Source organism: Rhinoraja longicauda, chromosome 20, assembly GCF_053455715.1.
Source record: "Rhinoraja longicauda isolate Sanriku21f chromosome 20, sRhiLon1.1, whole genome shotgun sequence".
Lineage (NCBI taxonomy): Eukaryota > Metazoa > Chordata > Chondrichthyes > Rajiformes > Arhynchobatidae > Rhinoraja > Rhinoraja longicauda.
The window spans coordinates 21,633,873-21,641,347 of NC_135972.1; the positions used below are offsets into that span (position 1 = coordinate 21,633,873).

A 7,475-nucleotide genomic window follows, 5' to 3' on the forward strand; every position below is an offset into this window, starting at 1 on the left:
TGCAGGAGGTTGAGGGGTGATCTTATAGAGGTGTACAAAATCATGAGGAATAGATCTGGTAAATACAGAGTCTTTTGCCCAGAGTAGGGGAATCGAGAACCAGAGGACACAGGTTTAAGATGAGGGGGGAAAGATTTAACAGGATCCTGAGGGGTAACATTTATTTTAACAAAGGATGTTTGGTATACGGAATGAGCTGCCGGAGGAGGTAGTTGAGGCAGGTACCATCACAATGTTCAAGAAAATGTAGACGTTTAGGCATTTATGGGCCAAGCATGGGCAATTGGCACTAGTGTAGATGGCGCTTATTGGTTGGCATAGGCAGGTTGGGCCGAAGGGCCTGTATTTGCACCGTATGACTCTAAAATGAGGACATACATTGAGAATTACTGATAAAGCATTAGTAAAATTGGCGATGTGAACACATTGCAGTGTGTGATTTGGTTTGTTTGTTGTACATTTGTGGTAACTACCAACAAGACTGGCATGTATCCCTCATCCATAATTGCCCTGAAATACAGGGAAGCACAGGGTAGAGGGTGGTTATATAAACCACATTCAGCAGGGGAATGGAATCATGTTAAGACCCAGACTGGATTAGGAACGCAGATCTTGTTAAAAAGGCATTGAGTTATTTAAGTCACAAATCAAATGCTCAAAATCCTCTCACGGGGATTTGAAATCAGGCCACGTTAGATTATGAAGCAATGGATTACCGGTACAAGAGGTGCAGAAGTGTGAAAATGCACACCTCCAGATTCAGGGACAGTTTCTTCCCAGCTGTTATCAGGTAACTGAACCATCCTCTCACCAACTAGAGAGCAGTCCTGACTCCAATCTACCTAATTGGAGACCCTTGGATAAGAGTTAATCCAGGGGGTATGGGGAGAAGGCAGGAACGGGGTACTGATTTAGAATGATCAGCCATGATCACATTGAATGGCGGTGCTGGCTCGAAGGGCCGAAGGGCCTCCTCCGGCACCTATTGTCTATTAATCGCACTTTACTGGACTTTATCTGGTGCAAAACATCATTCCCTTTAACCCGTATCTGCACACAGTGGACGGCTCGATTGTAATCATGTATAGTCTTTCCACTAACTGGAAAGCATGCAACAAAAAGCTTTTCACTGTACCTCGGTACATGTGACAATAAACCAAACTAAACTAAAACAGGGCGACACAGTGGCGTAGTTGTATAGCTACTGCCTTACAGTGCCAGAGACCCGGGGTCGATCCTGACTACGAGTGCTTGTCTGTGTAGAGCTTGCATGCTCTCCCAGTGACCTGCATGGGTTTTCTCTGAGATCTTCGGTTTCCTCCCACACTCCAAAGACATACTAGGTTAATTGGCTTGATATGGATGTAGAAAATTGTCCCTAGTGCGTGTAAGGTAGTGTTAATGTGCAGGGGTTGATGGTCAGCACGGACTTGGTGGGGCGAAGGGCCTGTTTCCACGCTGTATCTCTGAACTATCTTGCACAAATTACATTATAAAGGAGACTTTGTACCCGATATCGGACCAGATGCAGTATAATATAGATAAATGTGAGGTTATCCACTTTGACGACAAAAACAAGGAGACAGATTATTATCTCAATGGAGTTAGGTTAGGTAAGGGGGAGGTGCAGCGAGACCTGGGTGTCCTTGTACACCAGCCACTGAAAGTTGGCGTGCAGGTACAGCAGGCAGTGAAGAAAGCTAAGGGCATGTTGGCCTTCATAACGAGAGGATTTCAGTGTAGAAGTAAAGAGGTTCTTCTGCAGTTGTATAGGGCCCTGGTAAGACCGCATCTGGAGCATTGTGTACAGTTTTGGTCTCCTAATTTGAGGAAGGACATCCTTGTAATTGAGGCAGTGCAGTGTAGGTTCACGAGATTGATCCCTGGGATGGCGGGACTATCATGTGAGGAAAGATTGAAAAGGCTAGGCTTGTATTCACTGGAGTTTAAAAGGATGAGAGGGGATCTTATAGTAACATATTAAATTATAAAAGGACTTGACAAATGCAGGAAAAATGTTCCCAGTGTTGGGCGAGTCCAGAACCAGGGGCCAGTCTTAGAATAAAGGGGAGGCCATTTAAAACTGTGAGAAGGAACTTTTTCACCCAGAGAGTTTTGAATTTGTGGAATTCTCTGCCACAGAGGGCAGTGGAGGCCAAATCACTGGATGGGTTTAAGAGTTAGAGCTCTAGGGGCTAGTGGAATCAAGGGATATGGGGAGAAGGCAGGCACGGGTTATTGATTGTGGACAATCAGCCATGATCACAATGAAAGGCAGTGCTGGCTCGAAGGGCCGAATGGCCTCCGCCTGCACCTATTTTCTATGTTTCTATCTCATTCTCTACCCTCCTCAAGATGATTTTCCCCAGAGGTTGCACTCTGCAGAACTCACAAGGTCAGTCATCCCCGTACATAGAACACAGAACAGTGCAGCACAGGAACAGGCCCTTCGGCCCACAATGTCCATACTGCACATGATGCCAAGTTCAACTAATCTCCTCTGCCTGCACATGATTCATATCTCTCCATTCCCTGCATATCAATGTGCCTATCTAAAAGCCTCCAGTTTTATTTTAGAGATACAGCATAGAAACAGATCCTTCAGCTCACTTGAGTCCACGCTGACCGTCGATCACCCGTTCACACTGGTTTTACATTATCCTACTTTCTCATCCACTCCCCACACATGAGGGGGCAATTTACAGTGGGCCGATTAACCTCCAAACCTGCAGGTCTTTGGGATGCGGCAGGAAATCTGATCACCCGGATGAAACCCAAGCAGTCACAGGGAAAGTGTGCAAACGCACAGACAGCACCCAAGGTCAGGATCGAACACGGGTCTCTGGCGCTTCAAGGCAGCAGCACACCCGCTGTGCCACCATGCCACCCCATCGCCTTTAAACTGCGCCCCTCTCACCTTAAAGCAATGCCCTCTAGTCTTTGAAACTTCCACCCGGGACAAAGATTCTAACTGTCCCCGCTATCTATGCCTCTCATAATTTTATATACTTCTAACAGGTCTCCCCTCAGCCTCCGATGTTCCAGAGAAAACAGTCCAAGTTGCCAATGTCTACCGCAATTCCCCCACACCACCACCATTACCGCAGGTCAGTGTTCTTCAAGATGTTCTGAGAATGACAGTACAGGACCACCATAGTCGTCCTGCTAGTTTCACTGTTTGTATTCCTTCCTTATCATCTCTTCCACAGCCAACAATGGGCCATTGTGGGCTCCACCTTTCCTTGATTTGTTCTGTACCTTTACATACCTCTAGTTTCCCTCTCCCCTGACTCACAGTCTGAAGAAGGGTCTCGACCTGAGATGTCATCTATTCCTGATGGGAGAGAGAAGAGGGAGTGGCCAGGGTGACACTCGTCCTTGATTATGCTGCTGGCCTTGCCGAGGCAGCATGAGGTATAAATGGAGTCATAAAAGGGAGGTTGGTTTGTGTGATGGTCCGGGCTGCGTCCACAATTTGCTGCAATTCCTTGCGGTCTTGGATGGAGCTGTTCCCAAACCAAGCTGTGATGCATCCCGATAAAATGCTTTCTCTGGGGCATCTGTAGAGGTGGTGAGAGTGTTGAGACATGCCTAACTTCCTAAGCCTTCCAAGGAAGTAGAGGCATTGTTGTGCATTCTTGGTCGTTACTTCAATAAGCGTAGTCCAGGAGAGGTTATTGGTGATATTGACTCCCAGGAATTTGAGGTTTTCAACCATCTCTGTCTCAGCACCGTCAATGGAAACTGGAGTATGTGTAGCGCTTCACTTCCTGATGTTGGTCAGTATCTCATTTGTCTTGCTGACATTGAGAGAAAGGTTGTTGTCTCGACACCAGGACATGAGGTTCTCAATCTTCTTCCTATGCTCCGTCTCATCGTTATTGAGGATTATCGTGGAGGATGATTTGTCCCCTATCCTCACTGACCGGGGTCTGTTGGTCTAAGGTAAAATGACTTTAGTCATAGAGTGAAACAGTGTAGAAAAAGGTCCTTTGGCCCAACTTGCCCACACCGGCCAACATATCCCAGCTACACTAGTTTGCTCCATATTCCTCCAAGCTTGTCCTATCCGTGTACTTTACTTTAGACTTTAGAGATACAGCGCTGAAACAGGCCCTTAATCCCACCGAGTCCCAACCAACCAGTGATTACCCCGTACACTGGCACTACCCGACACACCAGGGACAATTATACCAAAGTCAATTAACCAACAAACCTGTACACCTTTGGAGTGTCGGAGGAAACCGGATCACCCGGAGAAAACCCATGCGGTCACAGGGAGAACGTGCAAACTCCGTACAGACAGAACCCGAGGCCAGGATTGAACCTGGGGCTGTGAGGCAGCAACTCTACCACTGTGCCAATGACCTTTTAGCTCTCTCTGCCTTTCAACACAGCAGCTCTGCGAGGCATCTGCTGGAGTGTTGGATCAGATTAGTAATTTATGAGGACAGAAGGATGTAGGAAGTAGACAACAATGTTCATCTCCTTACATCTCAGGCCCAAACCTGATTATTTTCATTTCTTAGCTAAAACAAATCTATATTTCTCTCTTCTTTGCTGGATTGGTAATTGATCCACTCCCCCCGCAATGGCTCCCATTAAACTAGCAACTCCTGCATTAGTTGGTAACCTACCCCTTGCATCAATAACCCAGGGCAGACGCAAGTTGTGCTCAGAGTTAAATTCGGCGACTGGTTCCTTCGCTTATAATAAAGCACGCGGTGAGAATAGATTTCGTTTCTTTCCAGGGTCAAACGTAATACTGAGCAAACAGAATAGTGGAGCGTTGGATGGGCCTTGGCGCCCAAACACGTTTGCATTATCTCCGGGGGTGCGTTTTTTAACTGAAGGCATTGTACAAGAGGCTGATGAGATGGGGGTCAGGTTTCTGTTTTGTAAATGTTCAGAGCGAGAGGTTAGACGACTTCCAGACAAGGTCAAGGCCGGGGCGAACTGTTCAAAATGCTACAGGTCGAATTTATTGTCGTCTGCACCAGTGAGATGCTGCCTGACCTGCTGAGTTACTCCAGCATTTTGTGAATAAACCAGTGAGGTACTTACTACAGGTGCAGTGAAAATCCGACTTGCAGCAGCGTCACAGACACATAGTCTGACACACACACACAAACCACAAATCACCTATGTATTCTGCAATAAATAAAAACACAAGCTACAAACACAAATTCGGCAAGACAGTGAAAAGTAAAAAGACTGTAAAAGAAAACAAGATACTACACAGGTCCACGGTCGATTTTCCGGCACGCGTGGTTCCACAGCCTTGCTGGGTTGTCCGTTTTGCCGGATCAACAGAGGTCACGGCCTCCGAGAGGAGTCCAACGGTACCGGAGCGGTCCCACAGCGGTACCGGGGCCGGTCCTACAGCGGGATACCGGCCCGCAAAGTCACCTGTGGTCGGCTTCCAGAGCCCCAGACACAGGGGCAACTTTGGCCCGTCGTACAGCCACAGAAGTCCCGATGAAGTTGAGATCGGCCATCTCACCCGGCCTAGGCGGCACATTTCCAGGGGGACCTCCGGAGGGTTTTCCCAGTGGGCTCTTGTAGTTTTGTCCGGATTAAAGGAGGTGCCGGACCACTCGTCGCTGGAAAATCTTTTTTTTTCCAGCGGAGAATCCAATTAGAGTATCGATCGTACTCCAGCGGAGTGGAGAATACAATCAGAAAATTAAAACAGGTCCGTGGTAATTTAGAAATATGTGTAACTGCAGATGCTGCTTTTCAAAATAAGGCACAAAGTGCTGGAGTAACCCAGCAAGGTGATAGGTGACATTTCGGGTCAACATCCTTCTTCAGACTGGCCGAAAGGAAAACAACACGGTCATGAGGATCCAACATATCATCCACCAACATTTCCGTCACCTACAACGGGATCCCACCACTGGCCATATCTTCCCATCCCCTCCCCTCTCTGCGATCCGCAGAGACCGTTCCCTCTGTAACTCCCTGGTCCACTCGTCCCTTCCTACCCAAACCACCCTATCCCCGGGCACTTTCCCCTGCAACCGCACGAGATGCAACACCTGTCCCTTTACCTCCCCCCTCAACTCCATCCAAGGACCCAAACAGTCTTTCCAGGTGAGACAAAGGTTCACCTGCACCTCCTCCAACCTCATCTATTGCATCCGCTGCTCTAGATGTCAACTCATTTACATCGGCGAAACCAAGTGCAGGCTCGGCGATCGCTTCGCTGAACACCTGCGCTCTGTCCGCATTAACAAAACTGATCTCCCGGTGGCCGAGCACTTCAACTCCCCCTCCCACTCCCAGTCTGACCTTTCTGTCATGGGCCTCCTCCAGTGCCATAGTGAGGCCCACCGGAAATTGGAGGAACAGCACCTCATATTTCGCCTGGGCAGTTTGCAGCCCAGTGGTATGAACGTCGACTTCTCCAACTTTAGATAGTCCCTCTGTCCCTCCCTTCCCCTCCCCCTTCCCAGATCTCCCTCTATCTTCCTGTCTCCACCTATATCCTTCCTTTGTCCTGCCCCCCTGACATCAGTCTGAAGAAGGGTCTCGACCCGAAACGTCACCCATTCCTTCTCTCCCGAGATGCTGCCTGACCTGCTGAGTTACTCCAGCATTTTGTGAATAAATCGATTTGTACCAGCATCTGCAGTTATTTTCTTATACTACGGTATACATGGGGAGAACGTGCAAACTCCACACAGGCAGCACCCGAGGTTAGGATCACACCCAGGACTCTGGCGCTGAGGCAGCGGCTCCAACAGCTGTGCTGCCCTCGTTACTCCAGCACTTTGAGCCCTTTTTCGTGAACCAACATCTGCAGTTCCTTTTTTACCACATCTTCCCCCCCCCCCCCCCACCCCACCCCACCCCCAATGTCCATTTATTGGTGAACCAGCCTCCGCAATTCCTTGTTTCTCCTAAAACTATACATCCCTGATCGTAATACTCTCCGCGGGGATACATGCTCTCCACATCTTCCCTGTCCATCTCCACCCTCTATTTTTGATCTCCTCCCTGCACCTGTCCTCCCCGCCTGTGACCCCCCACCCCACCCAGCCTGTACCCGTCCTCCCTACACCTCTCACCCCCTCCTCCTGGAAACTCTTTCTCACTCTGCTCCCGCACCTCACCTTCCCTCTGACTCCCCCCCACTCCTGTTTCCCACTTCTTCCCTCTCCCCCACTCCTGTTTCCTTCTCCCCTCCCCCTACTCGTTTTCCCCTCCCCCCACTCCTGTTTCCCCCTCCCCTCTCCCCCCACTCCTGTTTTCCCCTCCCCTCTCCCCCACTCCTGTTTTCCCCTCTCCTCTCCCCCACTCCTGTTTCCCCCTCCCCTCTCCCCCCCTCCCACTCCTGTTTCCCCCTCCCCTCTCCCCCACTCTCGTTTCCCCCTCCCCTCTCCCCCTCCTGTTTCCTCCTCCCCTCTCCCCCCACTCTTGTTTCCCCCTCCCCTCTCCCCCCCCAACTCCTGTTTTCCCCTCCTCTCCTC

At 49.5% G+C, this 7,475-nt stretch overlaps 1 protein-coding gene across 1 annotated transcript in view; it reads right to left on the reverse strand.

Moving 5' to 3' along the window:
- Positions 1-7,475, reverse strand: part of nav3 (neuron navigator 3) — a 579,072-nt gene that overhangs the window by 379,853 nt on the left and 191,744 nt on the right. The window lies entirely within an intron of this gene.